General features: G+C 48.3%; 1 long non-coding RNA gene across 1 annotated transcript; it reads right to left on the reverse strand.

Annotated features, from left to right (window-relative positions):
* Positions 1 to 9684: 9684 nt before the first annotated feature.
* Positions 9685 to 22107, reverse strand: LOC140843342 (uncharacterized). The gene is made up of 3 exons (XR_012120983.1): positions 21981 to 22107; positions 10060 to 10196; positions 9685 to 9969 (listed from the first exon to the last, which is right to left on the reverse strand). It is a non-coding gene; the product is annotated as an uncharacterized lncRNA (long non-coding RNA).
* Between the last annotated feature and the right edge of the window lie 1955 nt (positions 22108 to 24062).

Consider the following 24062-nt stretch of genomic DNA (forward strand, 5'->3'; position numbering starts at 1 on the left):
GTGCTTATATATGTGACCCCAGATCACAGGAGCATGCTCATGTTCTACTGCGAACACAGGACCAGGAAGCCAGCACAACTGGTACAGAGCCCTGAGAGTCACTGAAGGTCGATTCCCACCAGGACGAGTGAGGGCTGAGAGAAGAAGTTGATTTTCTTTTTTAAAGATATTAAACATTTCTTACTCATATAATTTGCAAGCTGAGATTCATACCTGCTACCCACATGCACACACACACACACACACACACACAAATTTTTTTTAAACTAGTCCGCAGTCATATATTTTGTATTCTGCTGTTTTTGACTTCAGCTACATTATGGACATATTGCAATGGCATTGTCTATACTTCCCAACACTGTCCACAAAGTATCCCATCATGTAGAGAGCCACTCATCACATGTTCTGCTTCACTGGCCAGGAGTGCAAAGTGAGGTCACCTTCCTTTCACTCCTCAAAGACCCCATTCCCCATTGCACTTACAGGGAGAAACCCTCTCTTCCCTCCACAGGAGCCCTTGGCCCTCCTATAACCTGTCATAACCCTACCTTCCCACCCCCCAGGTGCCACCTAAGCCCAGCAGGTCAGGCCAGTTCTGGTGACTCTCACCTGGAGGCAACAAAGCAGGTGGCCTGCTCCTCCCGGGGACCCGGCTACTTCTTACCAGCAGCTTGGCAAGTGGATGTATTTCCTGTCCCCCGGGATGGCAGTGACGCAGCCTGTTTGGTCAACCCTAAATGGAGCTCTTAGTTACTATGTACAGGTTTTGGGGGATTCAGTGGGGAAACAAAGGATTAAAACTATTGTAATCACAAAGGCTGGCCACCCTGTTCTCATTCTCCCTCTTCTGGAAACATGGTAGAATTGCACCTCCCCGCCCTCCTAGTGAGGCCCTGTGAGGGCTGGTGGACAGAGGAAGCAGCCGACTCCATGAGCCAGTTCATAATTTGTCACATTTTCTAACTTCCTGCCACTGCTGCTGTCACCATTCCACAGGGCGGCTACTCCATCAGCTTGGGTTCCTGAGTGAGGACCACGGAGGAGAGCCCCCAACCACCCCAAGGCGGACATTCAGAATGAATATAAAATAGACCTTCATTGCTTTAACCACTGAGATTTGCATATGCTTTGTTACCACAGCATAACCTGATCTACCCTAACTGATTAATTTTTTTAAAAAGGATGAACCTACTCAAGGTTACGGAGGCTTAATATTAAAATAGAAGAGAGGAAAGTATGCAGGTAGTCAGGCCCCTTTAAGGGTCTTCCCCATGCCTCACTCACTGACAGGGGTTACTAGTGCCTTAAAACAGAATAGCTTTAATGCTTGGACACTGCACGGAACACTTTCCTTTCTACCCCTGAGCAAGTCTAGTTAATTATTTGCAGAACGTCTCTGCCAGGCCTCCATCTTGCTGTAAAATTTTATGGCCCTGGTGGGGATCTGAATCCCCCATTCTGCCATGGAAGCATTCGACAGCTTGGAGTTTTCAAAAACAAGATGGCAGATTGAGCTCCAGAAGGGCTGAGATAGGCGACATAGAGAAGACAAAATTCTTGGAAAGATGAATATCAAAAGTTTTCCTCCTGAGGTGCACAGGGGATTAGGGCGAAGCCTATTTACCTGTTACGTGTGATGGGTATGGTGCCCAATGGCTAAGTGCCCAGGGCCCAGGACAGCTAGGAGCCCATGAAAATGTCTTAATTTCTTTTTTAAATTAGGACCAAAAAAAGAATTTTCAAGTTAAGCAAAATGTTTTAATACATGATATTAATATGGTCATCTTTATACCAACTCAGTAATAAAATATAAATTTTAACATTTTTGTGGAGGAAGGGGACGATGGAGGCAAAGGTATCTGGGACCCATGAAAAATCAGACTGTAGCCCCAAAGAAAGGGTTTCATAAGTGGTGCTCATCTGGGTGACAGTGTCCTTCTTAGAGATGAAAATGACTATGGAATTGCCATCACCTGGACTGTCTTCTTCCTTTCTGAGTATGTTCAGGTTTCCCTAGTCACAAGAACTGGCTTAGTCTTTGCCTTTTAAGGTTATCTCGGGACCCCCTGAAAGCCCTAAGTGCTAGGGGGAGGATCCTGGATCAAAACAATGCACATAGCCATGCACATCCCTCCAGCTTGCCTGCCATGCTTGCCTTTTCCCTTCCTCCTTCTCAACAGCCTTTGACTTTGAGGAACCCATTAGGTTCCAGGGGAGCCTATTCCTCACCTAAGTCCAGGGGAGCCACACAAGACCTACTCTAAGCCCATCTTCCCTGGCTGCAGGGATTAACACCCCCCAACCCCCACCAATCATCATTCCAATCCATAGAGTCAGTCTTAGAACTTCTGCAAGGAATTATGGGGTGCAAACATTCTCCCCTGGGAGGCATGGTGTGCAAAGGTGAATCTGAATTCCTACAATTTACCACCCTGATCAAAGCCAAAGGAAATCTTAGAGAAGCTGAGCTAGACACTTATTCAACCACACCTGAGCCATACACCAGATTTTTTTTTCATAGTTACATAAACTTACAAATTCCCCTTTACCATTAAAGCCAGTTTAGATTAAGTTTTCTGCCTTCAACCAATTGAAACTAAATGTACTATCATTATCCCCACTGTACAGATTAAGAGCAGAGGGGTAAGTCACTTGCCCAAAGACACATTGCTAATCAGTGTAGGAGCCAGGATTTGGTCTCAGGTGGTGTGACTCCAGAAACGATCCAGATTAATCTTAACATATGCTTTGCATTTATATCAAATACTATTTTTTCACAGATTTTGCCTGCAATTCTCCAAACACGTGTTACCTTGTGAAACACTTTAAGCATGAACAGACATAAGCAGAAAAGAGTCACTCTGCATAAGTGACTTTTGTCCTACTCTTTATGACCTTTGCACACCATACCCCATTCCAGGAATGCGCAGCTGCTACCACATGGAAAGGACCCTCACCCACATACCAAGGGAACTGGGAAATCAGGAATTTGAAAGGCACACGCTCACTGTCTCCTGTCTCTTCAGCTAACCCTTCTTCCACCCACTCTTGGCTGCCAACCACATTGACTTTCCACCATTTAGGCCCTCACCTCCTTCCTTCAGTTTGACACAGGATCCCATTTCTCAGCCTCCAGCCTGCTTTCCCTCCTGCTCATGCTTTTGAGCCTGTTATTTGGCTCAGCACATTCCTGGACACTTGTGCCTCTCCTAGCTTGACCTGGCCCCCCCGACTCACCTTCCCACACATTCTCAAGTAGCCCACCCGACCCACCTTCAAGGAATGACTTGAAGGGTAATATTCTCCCTTTCTTTCTGTAAAATACTTTTGCAAGCCCTCATCCATATGGACAACACACACAGGGGCAAAATAGAGATAATGCATGTGAACAACTCCTTTGAAAAGTTAGACCAAGAAAGAAAATGGGGATTGTTCTGTACTTGGAGGGGATGTAGCATGGGGTGGTAGAAGATGCTCATTGTACCCCACTATCAATCCTTCCTTCTTCTATAGTAATAGAGCCTCTGTATTTAGCTGGGTACCAGCATAAAGGCTCATTTCCCAGCAGGCATGCCATGCTGCTAGAATCTGGCCATTGGGATGTGAGTGGAAGTTATACCATATAGGGAAGGGCTCCCCTTCCTCCCTGTCACTCTTTCCCCATTCTGCTGGCAGGAATGTGAGCTACCACATGCTGTGCAGACAAGGACCCTCCCCTGGGAATGGTGGAGCAAGGAGACTGAAGAGGCCGAGGTCCCTGACACATGGTGCCTGCCAACCTGCCAGCCCTGGGCTGCTTAGGCCTGGACACAACGTGAGAGACAAGCAACCTTTCATCTTTTAAGCTTCTGTTATTTTGGGTCTTTATAGCAGTCAAACCTACTTTCTAATTAATACAGGTGATAAGATGGTTCTTCAGTTTTTTGCTTTTAATGAACTTGGAACATGTTCCAGGGTCAGTCAGAAGAAGCCAGGAGAAAGAAGTTGAAAGCAACAATGATTCAAGGTGATGGTTAAGGGCAGGCAGGGGCCCTGAGAAGGGAGGAGGAAGAGGGGTCCAAGCCCTAGTGGAGGGGCCTGGCCTTGGTGGTGAGAGGGATGCCCCCCACTTGGACAAGAGGAACAGGGAATTTGAGAATTGATAGCAGAAAGCTGAGAAACCTCCTTCTTAATGGCCTCTATTTTCTTAGCAAAACAGGAGGTGGGGGTCCTCTGTGGAGGGAGAAGCAAGAAAACAAAGCTGAGTTCATATCAGTTCAGAGGTGGGAGAGTGCCTGTGCATCCTTCCCACGGCTGTCGTGCTTGTGTTTTCTGACAGCACAAAACCTAAAAACCAGACAAGGGTGATTTAACTCACTCTGTCAAGTACCACCCAAGGCCATCCCTGCATGTGACTGGAGAATAAAAGGTTTTCCTATGATTTATGTTATTAAAAATAGGAACATAAAACAGGCTCACAACCTTATCCAATATATCTAACTTCTCCAAAAGTTTCAAGCTAAAATATATTCATTCAATTATAATAAGTTCATTTTGATTAAAATAGCCAGAAAACTGAGACCCAAATAAAACACATAAATGTGGCCATTTCAGCTGTGAGCCAGGCATGGTCAGACACCATGCTAACCTTTTAACATGGCTTAGTTCTCAATCCTATAAAACAGGTGTTTTTCATACTTATTTTATAGATGAGAAAACTGAATACCATAATGATTAAATCACTTGTCCTAAATCATACAGCTACTAAAGGAAGGGCCAGAATTTGACCCAAGGTAGATCTGACTCCAAAACTGTGCTCCTACCAAGGGCCCATTGTCTTCCCTTAGCCCAGGAGGGCTGACCCTGCTGTGCTAGGACCTGACTGTCAGTCCCAAAGTTTTGCTGCCCTTCTAGAAAGCTACAGAATCTTTATGAAAACAAAACTTCTGGGGTCAGCCTGATACCTCAGAGTGACCAATTGAGAAATCAGTTTACGTACCCCCCCACTCCCTCACCACACTAATAATTGTGCTACAATAAACATCCTCTAAGTTGGTCTAAAGCCCTGGACTTTCTTCACACAACCACATGTTGTACCTAGTGGCCACATGGACATTACTAAAACCCAGCTTCCATCATGCCATTCTCCTTTTCCCATTGGCCCATATGGTAAAGGCCAGCCTCCTTAGCCTGGCACTCAAGGATCTTCCGAATAATCTAGGCAGGCTATAGCAGTTAGGAACAGATTTAACTGCATGTGATAGAAACCCGAAATAACCATGATGATGTAACAAGATAGAAGCTTTTCCCTAGTACTTAAATGAGGTCATAGATTGGCAGTCCAGGGATGGTACAGCAGCTTCACATAGTGGTGGGGGTTCCAGGTTGATCATTACATCATTTTTAAAGTGTGGCTCTTGTCCTTGTGGTCTTTGATGTTGTCTCGAGACCCAGTCATCACATACCTCTCTCAGGCATCAGGATAGAGGAAGGGAGAAAGAAGGATCAAAGGGAAACCCATTCTGTTTTAAGAAGGTTTCCCAGCAGTTTCTATAAAGCACTTCTATTTATTTCTCATCTGTCAAAACCCAGTGACATGCCCACACACAGTTGAAAGGGAGACTGGGACAAATAAGCATTAACCTGGGGAAGCCTTTAACTATAGGATAGAACTGGCTCGGGATTGGCCACCAGCATCCTCTGGTGCTTCTAGAGCTGCCCCATCACCCAGGGCTTCCTTGGGAACCTTCTCCGGCCATCTGGTCTGGCCTGGACTACTAAATATGATCCATCAGAGGATGCCCCTCCAGTCCCTGCGAGAATCCCAACTCCTTTTTCTGAAGCCAAGGTCAACAGGACTTCCTTGCCACAGCCTTTCCTGACCACCCTGACCAATGGGGACCACCATGCTTCCGCCAGCAGGACCTCTTGGAAAAGGAAGCAGAGGCTAGAAAGTGCCCAGACTTCAAAGACAGGCAGATCCGAGTTCTGTCTTGGCTCTTGCCCCACTCCCTGTGATCTTGGGCAGTTTTCTTACTTTCCATGAGTGCCAGTTGTCTCTTCTTGTCTTCAGCAACTTGAAGCAGGGAACATAGCAAGGCAAGGTCTGAATTAATTTTTCAGAAGCTACCAGCTGCTTCTCTGTGTAGTTAGGAGAAAGTCATGTTGGATCGAGGCTTTTTGTTAGGACAGGAGATGTTATTTGCCTCTCTCACTTAAAAAAATATACTATACATATATTTATCATTATATATGTATTGATATTATATAATTGTATATTATATATAACATTATATAAACATAATGTATAAATGTAAATATTTTATATTTTATGATAAATTTACAAATAATACAAAAATATATAAAATATAGAAATATATAATATAAAATGTTATATTTATACATATATGAATATGTGTAATATGTAATTTTATAAATTATGAATATATACATTTATATGCATAAATATATATCATATAACAAAGTAAAATATATAATACAAAAATACTATATATATATATATATATATATATATATATATATATATATATATATTGCAAACAGACCCCCTGCCCTAGGTATAAGAGCTTTATCTTTGACAATTAAAAAGAATAACAGGACTTTTTGCTTTATTTTACAAAGCAGCCCCTGAGACTCCTCAATATACAGAGTTCTGAAGAGTGAGGGGGACACATTTGCAGAACCATCTCAGAGTCTTAAAGGAAGGCAACCCCTTAACCCTAGCTCTCTGAGATGTAAACTTACAAGAACTTATTGGGATGTCATTGACCAAATTCTAATGGCAGGAAAACATACCCAGGGCTACAAAGGGGAAGTCTGGGAAAGGTTAATGGGGAATTAGGGGTGGTGACCTTCATAGGAGTGCATAAAGGCAATCCAGAGGCAGCCACCCTGGTGCAGCATCAGGCTTTAAGAATACATAGGTGTATTAATTTAAAGCACTGCCACCTTAAAGTGGCACTACTGTGAGCTGGCAAGGACTTGTACCAGCAAGGACATCACCTACAGGACAACGTCTACCATTCCTGGATTGCCAATCTGACCTGCATTTGTGTGCTGGCCTGCCCCAGACCGGGCTTCAATAGTGACACTATGTGAAGGCAGCCAAAACAGCAATGCTGGCGAGCCATCTGCAGATGCAATACTGACCTCTTTGGACTAAGAATTTAGGGTTCTTAGAAAGTTTAAAGGGATGTCTCAAGAAGTAGATGATTAGATTTCATGCTAATAAAGGTAAATGGGAGTTACTAATGGTAATATAATAAGAGATATGACTGTATTTGTATCTCGAGGGAGTCACATCATACTTGAAAGAACGCCACTCCTGGGTTAGCCCCCAGAGCAGGACATAGGCCTTGGAGAGAAGGCATTTCGAGTAGCTGTCTCCCGGGCTGCCTGCCATGTTGTATGTATCTCCCAGAAGTTCCCCGCATTGCCTACCGCTTGACTTCTTGCAATGCCAGCAGTGCCAGGGCAAGAAGCAGGGGATGGCCCCGAAGGAACAACAGCTCTGAACCTGTCACTAGGTCTCCAACTGACGGAATCCTTTTCCAGGTAATGAAATTACAGTTTGTGCAACTTGCTGGCTGGTTCCTTGCAAACTGTGACGTGGTTTGTGGGTGGTTTCTTGTCATACCCCTGGACGGAAAGGCCACTTCTTTGTAATCAGATTGTAGAGGTCACCAGGGCTCTTCTGAAACAGGAAGCAATCTCTTTTCAGAGTTCATTTTACTTGTGGCACATTTTAGCACATCAAACACTTAAGGTTAGGATTTAAAAAATATTTATTCTTCAGGCCAAAGGATCATTTCAAGAAAACTAAACTCTTTGTAGAAAGCTTCTCCAAACCTGACTAATTCATTCCTAAAGTAGCTCATGACTCTTGATTACTGGCAGTCCCTTCTTGTTCGTGAGATGACCAGGAAGAGAGGCAACAAGAGCTCCAGGGACCCAAAGGCAACCGCTGGACTGAACCAGTCCACAGGTGGGTTTTCTTGGGGACATTTCACATGAAAACCCAGGTTTCTTACTCCTTTTGAACAAGTGGGCAATGTGGCAACTTTGGATTCTCAGAAGGCGATAAAGAGCAGCTGCTGCCTTCTTGTCCTGTTTGGCTGCCGCTGCCAGCTCTCCTGCAGTCGTAGACTCACCCACTGCGCTTGTTCATGTCACCCACCTGTCCTTGTGGGGATTCAAAGTTGTTCCCACTGGAGAGCTTTGAGTTCTACAGAAGTTTCTCGTACACCGCCCCCGCAGACAGCAAGACCCCGGGAGACAAGAGACACATCCATGTCATTTCCCCGCTCTATTGCTAGGAACCAGCGTGGGTTCTCAATAAACATAGAGTGAAAGGATAAAGGAATAAATGGACAGATGCCTGTCATGTCTGTCTAGTGTATGCCAGGTATGGTGCCAGGCACCAAAGGGCCACAAATAAGCCATGATATCAAGGAGTTTGTATCATAATGAGAAAGAGAAAAAGATAATATAGGTGGTGTGTGTGTGGTATTTTAAGCAAACATGATGTATTAACAGTCAGAAGGACAGCTCTGTCTGCTACTGATGAAAACCCCAGCAGGCCCATGGACTGCCTTGTGACTCTCAAGAAATGGTAGTCTTACAGGCCTTAGCCCCTTTCAGACACAGCCATGTCTCCTGTCAGTAGAATGTTCACTCTCATATAGTAATCAAAATTGAACTTCTGAACTTGACCTTGAATTTGGAGCTTGGTTTGGCATTGTATTTTCTGCCATCTGCCTGGCTGCCTGAGAAGGGCATAGGGTAGGGTGGCTTTTTGCCCTCCCCATTCCCCTTTCCCACCAGCAGGTTGACAGGGTCCCTGCCCACAGGGAGAAATGACAAAATGCGAGGTGCTACCTTCATCTCCAAGCACCAGGAAGACCAGCTGGGTAAAGATGAAGCTTGTGCTCATGAGCACTCTGGGTGTCACTCAGAGATCCCCAAACTGGGGGCTTGCCTGCCCCCAGAATCTGGGGGTTCACCTCCCACTTCCCTATGGCTGACATCACCTTGCAGCATGCCCTCCCCCCTCACCGGCCATACAGGATGGGATCAAAGATGTACCCACAACGGCCACTGCAGAGACTTTCCTTGATCCACAAGAAATGGTGACATTCCCCTTGCTCTGCTTGGGTGGAGGGCAGGTCTTTCCCTCCCAGTGCCTGGCCTCAGGCCACTTCAGCTCACAGGCAGGAATGAGTCTGGCCTGGTCCACGGAGGCCCCCAACTACAAAGAGCCCACATCGAGCTCTCAAGCCGTCACTGAAGCCCAGTCTCTCTGGGCTGAAGGGGAAGGAAGTGATACCCCCACTTAATCTCATCTTCCCCCCTCCAGGCTTACAGCATAGTCCTCTCCCAAGGGACCCTGTAACTCCTGGGAGAGGAAATCCTGGGGCAAAATACCTAGCTGAAACTGAAATCAGCCAAAAAGAGAAAAAAAGTTTATAACCTGTTTATTGCTTACAAACTGCATTCCGGGGCTGTCTCTCTCTCCTGCTCCTGCAGAAGCAAGCAAGGACCTTCCCCTCACCTCTCAGGTTCAGATAAGTCCTCAGTTGCCCAGGTAATTACCCACTGACATGGAGATGAACTTCTCTCCACCCCTGAGGATATGCAAATACACTAAAGCCAGGGGAGACATTCTGGAAATATTACAATTTTACCCACAGGCCACCCCTCCAGAAACCTTGCCCTACAATCTGCGCATTCCCCCTCTTCCACAATGGTCCCTGAGAGAGAAAACTGGAGCATTGTGACCAGACTAATGACATAACAACAGCAACAGCAATAATATCATGATAATCCTCAAGCTGGAGGATTTAACTAGGTTCAAAGTCTTATGCAGATTGGGTCCATAGCTCGCCCATTCCATAGGCAGGCAGTAGCTGAGGGTTCAGAGCACTCATCACGTGGCAGCTGCAGCCAGGGGGCGCATTCAGGCCACAAGGACTGTAGGAGAAAATAACCTTAAGAGCGTTAAGATACATGTTTTAATGACACCAGCATAGGCAAATTTTATCCATCAGGTAAGATACATACAAGAGAGTGGTCCTGTGATAAAACAGTGGCAGGAATGGGATCTCGTCCTGGTCTAGTATAGCAGACCTTCACCTTCCTCCCTGTGGGAGTTACAGATGGGTTGATATACAGGGCTACAGGAGGTACATGCACTGGCCCTAAGGATAAAACAAAACTTCCCTGTAAGATGCTCTTACCTCCTGGATGTCTTGGGTACACTACCATGATCTTTGGGGACCACTCTGCTGTTACTCCAGGAATACACATGAGGTTAGCTTCCAGGCCTTTCCCCCAAGATGCCAGAAGGGCCAGCCATCACTGCTGCCTCCCTCCCTCCCTTCCTGCCCTCCTGCCTCCTGCAGCCAGATGGGGGCTGGGCCCCAGGAACGCCAGCTGCTGCTGCCACACACCAGGCTCACAGGCCCTGTGGCAGCCCCACCAGCTGCCCTAGAACCTGAGCACCCCCAGGTCTCAGGAAATGCCTTTGCCTGGCCAGGCTTCCAAGCCATTCTCTGTGGACTTCAGGCCTCCCCTCTGAGCTTCAGTTTCCTCGTGGCGACATAGAGACTGCCATCTTCTCCATCCATGGAGAGCCAACTGTGTGCCAGGATCAGGGGCTGCCCTAGCAGAACTGGGGTGGAGGGTGCTGAACAAGCAGATCAGGTAGTGCAAAAGGGCAAGGTATGGAACCCTGTAATGGTGAGGGAGAGAGGGTGTCCTGGCAGAGCAGGCAGCCATGCAGAGGCCCAGAGGTGGAGTAAGACATGTCTGAGGAGTGGTGAGGAAGGGCCTGTGTGGCTGCAGGGCACCTGGCGTTTACTCCTCTCCAGATTCTTCCCTCTCCAGGAACTGCCTGTACCCCAGCTCTGGCTGGGGGTGTCTGAGTCCCTGCATTGCCAACACAGCACACTGCAGGTAGGAAAGGAATAAGGGGCTGGCCAGTGAATTTCTTGTTCTTCTCTGGGCCCCTTTTAATAGATCTTATAAGTAAGGCACAGAGCAGCCCCAGGCTAACCTGGGAGCCAGCATTTGGGGGCTGGCTGGGGGCAGGGAGGAAACCCAGAAGCCATGAGAGGCTGGACAGCCCTCCACCCAGACAGTGAAAGCAAAGGGAGACCAGGTCCCAGAATCCAAGGGCCAGGGAGGCTACAAGGTCCAGGGCACCGCCTTGACTCTCTGGCCCAGAAACAAATGGATAAACAGGCTGACCTTCAGAGGGGAGGCTGTGTGATCCCATGTGACCAGGTCCTTCCCAGGCAGCATTTGGGGCTGTACCTGCCCTCAGGGAAAGAACCCTCTCTCCATCACCTAGCACTTGCCTGTAGACCAGGGGGCCCAGCCTTGACCCAGATGGGTGGCATCCCCACCAATCCCCTTGAACTGAGAACTTAGGCTCTGAGTCGGGTGGCCACCACACTGATCTCTCTGCCTGCAGGTTCCCTTGTGCCTTCACACTCTCAGGATCACCTGGGGGGGCCTCCCCAGGGCTTCTCCCAGGGCACCCAGGGCAGCTGGAAGCTTGACCCTCTAGGGATGCCTGGTGAGGGTTACCTCAGAAGGGGTTGTGAACACCCCCAGTGGAAATGCACCCCATCCCGTGCCTCTGCAGGGTCACACAGCTTCAGCCATGTGTGGGAAAACTGAACTTTCTTTCTTTTTATTTTATTCATTTTATTATCATTAATCTACAATTACATGAAGAACATTATGGTTACTAGACCAAGTTCCCCCCCCCCACAAACCCCATTACAGTCACTAGACCAAACTTTCTTTTAAAGAAATACCTACCAAAACACATACATACACACACAGAAAATAAGGGCCAACATCTTAGCTAATCCCATCTCTTAAATATAAAATAAGAATTGAAAGTCCTCCACACACCCCGAGTAACAGCTGAACCCATGGGGCATTTCCTCCTGCTCTTTTTCGATACACGATTTTTTCCTTTGCAAAAACTTTATCCCCCAAAGACCCCACCAAAAAAGAAAGCTACAGACCAATATCCCTGATGAACATAAATGCAAAAATACTCAACAAAATATTAGCAAACCGAATTCAAAAATACATCAAAAGGATCATACAGCATGACCAAGTGGGATTCATCCCAGGGATGCAAGGGTGGTACATTTGAAAATCCAGCAACATCATCCACCACATCAACAAAAAGAAGGACAAAAACCACATGATCATCTCCATAGATGCTGAAAAAGCATTCGACAAAATTCAACATCCATTCATGATAAAAACTCTCAACAAAATGGGCATAGAGGGCAAGTACCTCAACATAATAAAGGCCATATATGATAAACCCACAGCCAACATCATACTGAATAGTGAGAGGCTGAAACCTTTTCCACTGAGATCGGGAACAAGACAGGGATACCCACTCTCCCCACTGTTATTCAACCTAGTACTGGAGGTCCTAGCCACGGCAATCAGACAAAACAAAGAAATACAAGGAATCCAGATTGGTAAAGAAGAAGTCAAACTGTCACTATTTGCAGATGACATGATATTGTACAAAAAAACCCTAAAGACTCCACTGCAAAACTACTAGAACTAATATCGGAATTCAGCAAAGTTGCAGGATACAAAATTAACATACAGAAATCTGTAGCTTTCCTATACACTAACAATGAACTAATAGAAAGAGAAATCGGGAAAACAATACCATACACAATAGCATCAAAAAGAATAAAATACCTAGGAATAAACTGAACCAAGGAAGTGAAAGACCTATAACCTGAAAACTACAAGAGACTCTTAAGAGAAATTAAAGAGGTCACTAACAAATGGAAACTCATCCCATGCTCCTGACTAGGAAGAATTAATATTGTCAAAATGGCCATCCTGCCCAAAGCAATATACAGATTCGATGCAATCCCTATCAAATTACCAACAGCATTCTTCAATGAACTGGAACAAATAGTTCAAAAATTCATATGGAAACATCAAAGACCCTGAATAGCTAAAGTAATCCTGAGAAGGAAGAATAAAGTGGGGGGGATCTCGCTCCCCAACTTCAAGCTCTACTACAAAGTCACAGTAATCAAGACAATTTGGTACTGGCACAAGAACAGAGCCACAGACCAGTAGAACAGAATAGAGACTCCAGACATTAACCCAAACATATATGGCCAATTAATATATGATAAAGGAGCCATGGACATCAATGGGGAAATGACAGTCTCTTCAACAGATGGTGCTGGCAAAACTGGATGGCTACATGTAAGAGAATGAAACTGGATCACTGTCTAACCCCATACACAAAAGTAAACTCCAAATGGATCAAAGACCTGAATGTAAGTCATGAAACGATAAAACTCTTAGAAAAAAATATGGGTAAAAAACTCATGGACATAAACATGAGTGACTTCTTTATGAACATATCTCCATGGGCAAGGAAAACAAAGGCAAAAATGAACAAGTGGGACTACATCAAGCTGAAAAGCTTCTGTACAGCAAAGAACACCATCAATAGAACAAAAAGGTATCCTACAGTATGGGAGAACATATTCAAAAATGACAGATCCGATAAAGGCTTGACATCCAAAATATATAAAGAGCTCACATGCCTCAACAAACAAAAAGCAAATAATACAATTAAAAAATGGGCAGAGGAGCAGAATAGACAGTTCTCTAAAGAAGAAATCCAGATGGCCAACAGGCACATGAAAAGATGCTCCACATCACTAATCATCATAGGAATGCAAATTAAAACCACAATGAGATATCACCTCACACCAGTAAGGATCGCCATCATCAAAAAGACAAACAACAATAAATGTTGGCGAGGTTGTGGAGAAAGGGGAACCCTCCTACACTTCTGGTGGGAATGTAAACTAGTTCAACCATTGTGGAAAGCAGTATGGAGGTTCCTCAGAATGCTCAAAATAGAAATACCATTTGACCCAGGAATTCCACTTTTAGGAATTTACCTTAAGAATGCAGGAGCCCAGTTCGAAAAAGACAGATGCACCCCTATGTTTATCACAGCTATTTACAATAGCCAAGAAATGGAAGCAACCTAAATGTCCATCAGCAGATGAATGGATAAAGAAGATGTGGTACACATACACAATGGAATATTATTCAGCCATAAGAAGAAAACAAATCTTACCATTTGCAACAACCTGGATGGAGCTAGAGGGTATTATGCTCAGTGAAATAAGCCAGGCAGAGAAAGACAAGTACCAAATAATTTCACTCATATGTGGAGTATAAGACCAAAGGAAAAACTGAAGGAACAAAACAGCAGCAGAATCACAGAACCCAAGAATGGACTAACAGGTACCAAAGGGGAAGGGACTGGGGAGGATGGGACAGGGGAAGGGGGGAAAAAGAAAGGGGGTATTATGATTAGCATGCATAATGGGGGAGGGGAGAAAGAGGAGGGCTGTACAACACAGAGAAGACAAGTAGTGATTCTACAACATTTTGCTATGCTGATGGACAGTGACTGTAAAGGGGTTTATGGGGGGGGGGGACCTGGTATAGGGGAGAGCCTAGTAAACATAATATTCTTCATGTAATTGTAGATTAATGATAACAAAAAAAAAAAGAAAAGGGGGATTACTCCCTGATAGGATAAAACTAACTGTAAATCAAAGATTAATGCATGCTTTAAATATCCTTAATTTTGATCATTTAAAGGGTGTCAGATGATCAGCTAAGGAAATACATTTTTCTGATAATATTCCTTTCTCTTAAAAAAAAAAAAAAGCAGTTCCTGTGTGGTGATCTCCAATAAGTTCTTCACAATGGTATAAAGGGCATATCAAAGTGTGGGCAAAGGGTTTGTTTGTGTTTATACAGAGGATCAAAGCCTAATTTGGCTACCCAGAAAATGAAATAAGATATGATATGAAGAAGAACTTCCAACATCAACATTCTCTGGAAGAGTCATTCCAGAAGATGATCATCAAAAAACTTCAACAAAGATACTGGCACTGTTGCAGTTGTAGCTGCATTCATCCCACCAGTTCCTGGACTTTCCATTGGAATGAAGAAGGAGATATCTAAGCTGGCCTGTGCATACAGTAAAACAACAAATTTGACTGGATCTATTCTGTCAGAACTCAACCAAGAATTAGGATAAGTGCAAGTTGCAGCGCTCCAAAATCTTGCGACTGTAGACTACCTACTGTTAATAGAACATATGGGATGTGAACAGTTCTCAGGAATGTGTTGTTTTAATTTGTCTGATTTTTCTCAAACTTTTCAAACTCAGTTAGACAATATCCATCACATCATTGATAAGTTTTCACAAAGGCCTAGGGTGCCTAACTGGTTTTTTTGGTTTCACTGGAGATGGCTGGTAATTGTAGGTCTGCTTTGGTTATGTAGCTGTATTCCTATTATGTTAATGTGTGTACGCAATTTAATTAGTAGTTTAAAACCTATACATGCTCATGTTACTCTACAAGAAAATATCTCAAAGAAATAATCAATCTTCCCATGTTTTCTTCCGTCTGCTACTTCTATAGCTTTTCTTCTTCCTTCCTAATTACAACCCTTAAGTAGAATTCATGCCTCATATTGAAATTACTGTGTATCATAACTCTTCCAAGTGGTAAAGATACCTCAAGACAAATGCTGGGCATAGAAGCCACAGGGCATAAATCTGCAAAGAAGTAAAAAGCTAATCTTTTCAAACAATATTGCTTCTCTCTCACTTACCAACTTTACATTTCCCTGTATGGCCTCAGAAGATGACTGGTTAGCCAGAGACAGGTAAGATTCCTCAAGGGAGGAACAACCTAAGACAGGCACAGTCACAGGGGGGCCATCAGGTGAGAAATTGGGGATCAACAGAGGTGAGGCTCAGAACCTCACCCCCCCGCCCCCGTGTTTTGAGAGAAATCTTCTGCATCCGTGGATGTTTTGTTGCCCTTGTCTAGCTTGGATTAATACTTGGTCTATAGGCACACACCTGATCATCTACATTTGCCCTCTTACAGCACTAAACTATGTTTTCTACCTTTATCTTGCATCTGCCTACCACTTCAGCATTTTATTTAAAAAAATAATAATAATAATAAGGGAGAAATGTGGGATTCACATATAAATCAAGTATAAAAATCAAACAAATATTCATATTTGACCTGATTGTTTATAGTTCATAATGCGTGATCAAAACCAAAAGTTTGTGATGACTGCCCTTGCACTGTTCACCATGTAAGAACTTATTCACTATGTAAGAATTTGTTCACCATGTAAGAACTTGTTCGTTATGCTTTAGAAGATTGGAGACTGTTGAGAATTAGGCTTGGGGTTGATTAATGATTGTGCACTGAGTCCCCTATACAGAATTTTATTGTTGTTAACAACCATTTGATCAATAAATATGAGATACCCTCTCAAAAAAAAAAAAAAACCAGCAGCAGAATCACAGAACCCAAGAATGGACTAACAGTTACCAAAGGGAAAGGGATTGGGGATGTTGGGTGGGAAGGGAGGGATAAGGGTGGGGAAAAAGAAAGGGGGCATTACAATTAGCATGAACAGTGTTGTGGGGGGGTACAGGGAGGGCTGTACAACACCGAGAAGACAGGAGGTGATTCAACATTTTGCTACGCTGATGGACAGTGACTGTAGTGGGGTGGGGGGGTACTTGGTGAGGGGGGGAGCCTGGTAAACATAGTGTTATTCATGTAATTGTAGATTAATGATAACAAAATTTTTTAAAAATTTTATTTAAAAAAAAACTTTATCCCCAAAATGGCACCATAGGTCCCCAACTTCTATTAATCTGAACAGCACACCTCAGACGTCTTTCTCATTCAGAATGCACATGCAAACCCATTTGCTGTAAGACAAGGACAGTATTCTTTGGAAAGCCATGTTGGAATCCTTTTAGACATCCCTCTTGCTGGACATGGGTTGTTTCTGAGTGTTTGCTGTCACAAACCACGTTCTAATAAGCACCCCTTCTTGCACTACACTTTTTATTATATTTATTTGCAGAAAGACTGGAATTGGAGTGGAGTTGAGGCATGCAGAATTTCTTTATGGTAATAAATGTCCCATATCTACCATCACAGGACGTGACCAATCTTACTGTTTTGCCAACTATTAGGACAAAATGTGGCTTCTTATTTGCAGATTTTACATTCCTTTTGTCACGAGTGACTTTAAGCTTCTTTTTCTCTGTTCTTTCCAATCACTATTTGTATTTCTTCTTGAATGTTCATTTCTCTGCCTGGTTTTCTGTTTGGTTGTTTTTATTGATTTACAGAAACTCTTCCTATGTGAAGGATACAAATTCTTCTGTTACAATGTTGTAAATATTTTTCTCCCCAGCTGTCCTATCTTATCAAACCTCATAGGTAGGTCTGTCACAATTCAGAAGCATGTACTTTTCATGTAGTCTACTTAGAATATTTTTTTCCGTTTATACCTCCAGGCTTTGTGCCTTTTCTACCCACAGAGAGTACAAGGAGGTGTGTGGAGGATGTAAGACCAGCCTTTTGGGAGACTCCTCTAATCCCAGGAGTATAGGGAGTTCAGTTAAGTCTAGGTACCTCCTGCCCACGGATCCTGCCTCACACACACTCCTCACCAGCTGTTTGGAAACTCCCACCTTCACATGGACAAATTGGGGCCAGGCCTGAGCCTAGACATTTGAGGACCCAGAGAGGGCTGGCCCTCAGCCCTGAGAGGACGAACAGAGCCTGTCTTCCTCCCTAGGCCTCTCGGATGATCTATTTGTGCAACCTGTTTATTGAAAATATGCTCTGCAAACACACAGCAGAGCCACATCAAGTGCCAGCCAGGAGGGAACCCGTACAGCTGACTCTTTAGGGCCTCAGTTTCCTCCTCTAAGAAATGAGGCCAGTCAGAGCCTCCCACTTGCCGGGATGAAGTAAGGTCATAGGAGATGCTGAACATTAAAAGTACATCATGGTGTCAGGCACAAAACCAGTGCACAGGTGATCCCCATCCACCTGCCCTTTCTGCAAAGCAGGTGAAAACACCCTGCCTTGCAGTGGTCCCAGCACAGAACCCTGCCTGGGTCTACAGCCCAGTCATGTGGCTTTGGTCGAATGGGTGCCTCAGTTTCCCCATCTGCAAAACAGGCGTCATAATGGCCTCACAGAACCAGTGAGATACACAGGAAAGCAAGATGTCAGCAGCTGTAGGATCCTGGAAGATGATCTAGCCCAGTCCTTGAATTTTAGAAAGGGAAACTGAGGCCTAAGAGGGGCAGCCTGTGTGTAGGGTTATACAGCTGAGATGTGGGCTTTACCCCAGGTGTCAACAAGCTGGGCCAAGGGGCTGGGAATGGGGCTCATGCTCTGTTTCCTCTCCTGGAGCCCCCACCTCTCAGACCCCAAACCTGTCCCTGAGAACCAGGAGCCCAGCCACACCTTCCTTGACTTCAGTGCCAGGCTCCAGGCCTACAGTTACAGGCCACGCCTGTGGAGTAACTGTGAATGAGAAAGCTGAGGTCCCTGCCCTGGCAGGGCGGTAGGGAGGGTGGCGGTTGTTTATCTGGTACGTGTGAGAGGGTGACCAGAAATGGTGAGAAGTGAGGAGCTACCAGATGCACAGCAGACTCTAGCCTGCTCAGAGGGCTGGGGGGGCTTCCTGGAGGAGGCAGCACCCAAGCTGAGGGCTGTAGGAAAATGAGGAGGGGATAGCCAGGTACAATGAGAGGAAGGGAGCCCCAGGAGGAGGGCACAGCCAGGGCAAAGGCCTGGAAACTCACAGGTAAGGGGAGAAATAGTGGTGGGTGGTGGGCACACAAAGGCTGGTGAAGCTGCAAGGGGGTTGGGCTCAGGGTCCTGGCTCCAGACAGGGTGTCCAGGATTGGCATCCATGCCATTGCCACTGCAAGCAGCCCTCAGCACATAGCCAGGCAATGGCCTGCGATCCCTTGTGCCAACCCCCAGCCTCGGCCCCTGCTGTGCCCTCTTCCTGACCACCCGCTCTAGCCTGGAGAGTTTCAGGCTCAGCCGCTAGGACCCCAAGGAGACCATGTCACCCTACTGGCTTTTCCCCACACCGTTGACTAAAACCCAAACTCCTAAGTGTGGCAAGGTGCTGATAGCCCAGAATTCCCTTCCCCAACTTCTGGAAGGTACCAGGAAGCAGGTGAAGGCTCTTAGGAGGGTGGGCCAACCACGGATAGGTCCTAGCTGGCCTCAGATCTCAGTCTCCCTGTCTGAACAATGGGGTGATTCCTGCTGCCTCCTGCTTAGGGGTGCTGGGGTCCTGAGGAGGAGGGGGTTGCCCCAGGGTGCCCAGGGTGGTTAGAGGTCAGTGGGCCTGTCCTGTGGGTGGGTTAGAGGGCAGCGGGAATCTGGCCAGGATCCCTGTCCCTTGCCCCCACCTCAGGAACTGGGCTGGACAGTGCCAGTGGGGCCCATTGGGGAGGCACCCCATGTTTGCACAGGCTGCCCCAGAATGCGGTGGGGCAGGCCCTAAGGGCCCTGAGTCAGGAGCTTTGGGCATTTGGTCAAGGGCGGAAGGGCCATCCTCGGCAGGTGGCACCAGCCCTGGGGGCGGATGGCACAGGGCAGGAGGGGTGGGGCCGGTGGACAGAGGTTCAGTGTGGTTGGGCTTAGTCCAGGGCCGGGGGCTCAGCCTGGGCTTGGGGCTCCTTCCATTCACTCAACTGCTGCCCCTGTCACTCAGCTCCTCCTGGCTCTGTCCCTTGGGGCCTGGGCCCTACTCATTCCCATCACTAGCCCTAAGACGTCACTGTTTGGAGAAGGGCACCACCACTGATGCCCCCGTCCACAGCCCCACACCCAGAGCAATAGGGGGCTTCTCCTCACCCCACTGGGTAGGTGAGCCTCCAACTGTCCCACAAGCCTGACCCCAGCCCACTGGCTCAGTGTCCCCACAGCCAGCCCGTCTCTCCCCTGATGACCCCTCCCCTCAACCACCCAGCTCTGCGGCCACAGGGATCGTGTCTCTCTCCTGCTCAGATCCCTGCCATGGCTCCTCAGTGCCGGCAGCACGAAGGCCCCGCCCCTCACCCTGACCTTGGCTCCCTCCCCTCCTTCTCAGGGTTCTGGTTGCCTGGGCCTCCCTGGTCTGTAAATACACCCCCACAGCCCCCCACTCAGAGTTCTGTCCCTCTTTGTTCACTGACTGGACTCATCCCACTGGTCACACCCAAGAGTCACTGCCCCAGGGACCCACCCCAGTGAGGTCGGGGTCCAGTGGAATGTGTTCAGAGCCCCTTCTGGATCCCTACCTGCTGCCCAGGCAATAGGAAACATGCAGGAGCTGGGGTTCCAGTCACTCTCAGAGTCCCCACCCAGCTATCCTGTCCCACTGGCTCCCCAGGACAAGTCGGGGTAGAGGGACAGGGACAGAGCCCATTCAGGTCCCCTCCCATCCTTGCCTTACAGCTTCAAGAGCCAAGAGGTCAGGCCTGGGGAGCGGCCAGTGGTACAGCTACTTCAGCTCCTGCATCATGCCCACCTCTAGGGAGGGCGATGAACCCCAGTTCCATAACTAGGGAGACCCCCCACCCCAGGGCAATCAGCAGGCTCCATAGAAACCTCCCTCCCAGAAGCCAGGAAGAACGACCCACCCAGGCAGCAGGGGAGCAGGGGAAATGGTCCTGATGAGCAAGTACAAGTAGGGGTCAGGCCCCTCCATGGTGGTGCTGAACAGACCAAGAGGCCCCTGGCTCCATGTGGCTAAAATATGGTTGTGTGGGGGTCTGACTCAGGTGATTAGGGCTCTCCCTCCTGCCGGGGCTTCTGGAAAGTGGGGAGGAGCTGGGAGGTGGGGGGGGGTCTGTTCACACCCTCAGAGAAGGCACCACTTTGAGACAAATGCAGATGGGCATCAGGTGTGTGCCCCTGAAGTACTAGGCCCATTACATTCTCTCCGGACAGCTGTGCCTTCCACATCTACCGTATTTGTCTTCCAGAAGCTTCCACCACCATCCCCACCTTCTGTTGGAAGTCTGTCCCTGGCACCAGAAATGGGGTGTTCTCCCTCCTGGGGGGGGGGGGAGCCAGCCGGCGGCACACAGTAGGTGTGGCTTCAGTGGAAGGAGGAAGCAACAGGCTGGGAGGCAGGCCTGTGGCTCTTGCCTGCCCAGCCCCGTGACAACAAAGGCCACAGTCAGGCAGGTGGGGTGGGTGGCTTGTGGGCTGCCCTGGAGGGGCCCCTGGCACTAGCCACTGGCTGCCTGCCCCCATGCCAGGGCCCTACGGGGTGCACCCAGGCCTCGGGGCTGGGCAGAGCTGGCGGCCAGTGGGGATCCTCAGAGGCTGCTCTGCCCGATGACTCAGCCCCACGCCAGGCCTCCCCAGGGAGGACAATGGTGGCTTGTGGGTGCCAGGAGGGCCTGCTGGCAGGTGTGAGCCCCAGGATGGAATGGAGGAGGAGGACGGAGGAGGGCCCGGAGCAGGGAGTGTGCCTGGCAGGTTCCTGAACAAGGAGGAGGCCCCGAGGCCTGAGTGCCTAGGGCCAGGGGGAATGCCGGTCTCCCTTCAGGCCTGGAAGGGACCGTGGCTTTGTGGGGACACCTCGGATGCAGGAACATATGAAAGGTGGTGCTATTTTCCTAAGTAATTGTTATTATTCCCCTTCAGCAGGGTCTGTGGTTTTTGGAAGCTAAGGAGCCCTGGCAGCGGGGGTACCTCTGGACCTAAGTAGAGACAGGGACTGCAAATGACAAGTTCCGTCCAAACTCAGGTCTAGATAAGAAAACTGAGGCCCAGATAGGCAAAGGCATCCAGCAAGTCAGATGCTCAGCGTGGGCTCCACGCGGAGCTCTCGGACCCTGAAACAGGGCCAGCCACCATAGTCCCGCGGGCACAATGGCCCTGATCCCTCCGGGCTAGGGATGCCCACCCTCAACACCCAGCACCGGGCACCGCCCCGGGAACTCCAGACACGACCAAGCCGCAGAGACCGCGCGGGCGGCCACGGGAACCGGAGAATCAAACTCCAAAGCGCACCCTCACCGCTTCTCGCGGCCTCCCACGCTCGGAGAGTTCCTCCTTCCTCGCTGCAGAAAGATGAGGCAGCAGCGGCTGCGGCTGCGGGCGAAGCGGGCCGGACGAGCCCAGACGCGGGCGCGGGCACCGCGGCCCCACGCACGCCACCTCCTCGCACGGCCCTGCGGTGGGACGGGAGGTAGGCGCGCCCACGCACCCCGGGGCCGGCGGACGCCCGTTGTCGATACCGCGGTGCCCCAGGCGCTGCGGGCTGGGCCGCGCCAAGCAGGTGAGCGGGCCGGGCGGGGCGGCCGCAGCTTTGTGCGAAGCTAGCCGGGCCGGCCGCGAGAGCCAGGAAGCTGGGGCGGGGGTCCCGGTGTGCCCCCCGCGGGAGGGCCGTAGGCGCGGAGCTGGGCTCGCGCGGGGAGAGGCAGAGGCCTCTGTCTGCGCGGGGCGGCTGGGGCCGGGCGCGGAGGGAACATCTGCGCCGCGGCGGCGGGGTCTGCAGCGCACGGCGCCCCAGCTTCAGAGGCCCCGGGCCCCCTCTCCCCGAGCTCGAAGTGGCTTCAGACACCCTCTGAGTCCTACGAAGTCCTCGTGACGCCCCGCGAGTCTCCCAAGTCTCTTAAAAAGCCCGTTTCAGAGACTCCCACCCTGCTCCAAGTCTGTCTTCAATTCGGTTTCAAATACCCCACAAAAAAGTTAGGTTTTGTACCTAAAAAAGCCACTTGGCCTGGAAACATGCCCTCCAAACAAGAAAAACTCGGCGGGAGAGGGACGCGCCGGGCAACCGCTTCACACCCCTCCTGCCTCTCGTGGGCAAATCGGGTGCTTCCTCCGCTTCCGAAGTGGGGTTTTCCCTGACCTCGGAAACGCTTTCTCTGGCAGCTTCCGGCGTTTCTCCTTGGCCGCCCCCCCGCCCCCACCCGCTGGGGGTCCCTGGGGGCTGGAGCGGCTGCGCGGGGTGTGTAGGACCCAGTGCTCTGCGCGCGCATCTGAGGGTGGCCTGGGTCTGACAGGTGGATTCCCCAACCCCAATCTGGGATGGAGGCCGCTGGGCCCACGCGAGGGAAAACCTGGTTTGGAGGAACCCCCCAAGTTGGTGCCGGGGTTCTTGTTCACGGAGCGGAAGAATGAACTTCGCAACACTCAAGGTAGGAGGGCAAGGTAGAGGCTTTTATTTAGAAAGTGAGAGGACAGAGCTCCGGGAACAGGAGAGTCCCTGATGGTGCATTGTCTAGAAGATTTTTAGTAGGTTGAGGATTTTCAGGAAAGTGGGTAAAGGACTAGGGGTGCAGACTTGTACCACCTGCCCAGCCCCCAGGATGGGCTGAGTTGTTTGTTTGGTAGGGCTGTTTACAGTGAAGTCACGGGTTATGCTGAGATACCCTTCTTTATTAGCAGAAGACTCAAACATTCCAGGCCAAGTGGCTCCTGGCCTTCTGAGCTTTAACTGATCTCACTTAAGATGTCTCTATTCCTAGTCTGATATCTTTACCTTAGAGAATTAATGTGACCTTGACTTTGCATAATGCTTATCAGAGTTTCCATAGGGACTTCTTTGCATATTGTTACATTGTTCTGTCTGTAATTATCTTGCTTTGCTTTTTTTTTTCCAGAGGCCCTCACCCAACCCTGGCTAAACCCACAGGCCCTGTCTCTCACACACACACATGCCTCCTTAGGGGTGGGAGGCAAGGGATGTTTTCAAAGTTGCTTAAAAATAATTCCTGGATACACTGCAACAATAAGACAACTTGGGGTTGTTTTGTACCTTTCTGAGTTGGGTTGGGTTTCTTTGTTTTATTTTGATATCATTAATGTACAATTACTTGAACAACATTATGGTTACTAGACTCCCCCTATTATCAAGTCCCCCCCCCACATACCCCATTACAGTCACTGTCCATCAGAATAGAAAGGTGCTATAGAATCATTACTTGTCTTCTCTGTATATACTGCCTTTCCTGTGTTCCCCACCCCACCCCATCCCCGCTACATCGTAATGCCCCGTTTTCACCCTTATCCCTCCCTTCCCACCCATCCTCCCCAGTCCCATTCCCTTTGGTAACTGTTAGTCCATTCTTGGGTTCTGTGAGTCTGATGCTG

Source organism: Manis javanica, chromosome 1 (assembly GCF_040802235.1).
Source record: "Manis javanica isolate MJ-LG chromosome 1, MJ_LKY, whole genome shotgun sequence".
Taxonomy (NCBI): domain Eukaryota; kingdom Metazoa; phylum Chordata; class Mammalia; order Pholidota; family Manidae; genus Manis; species Manis javanica.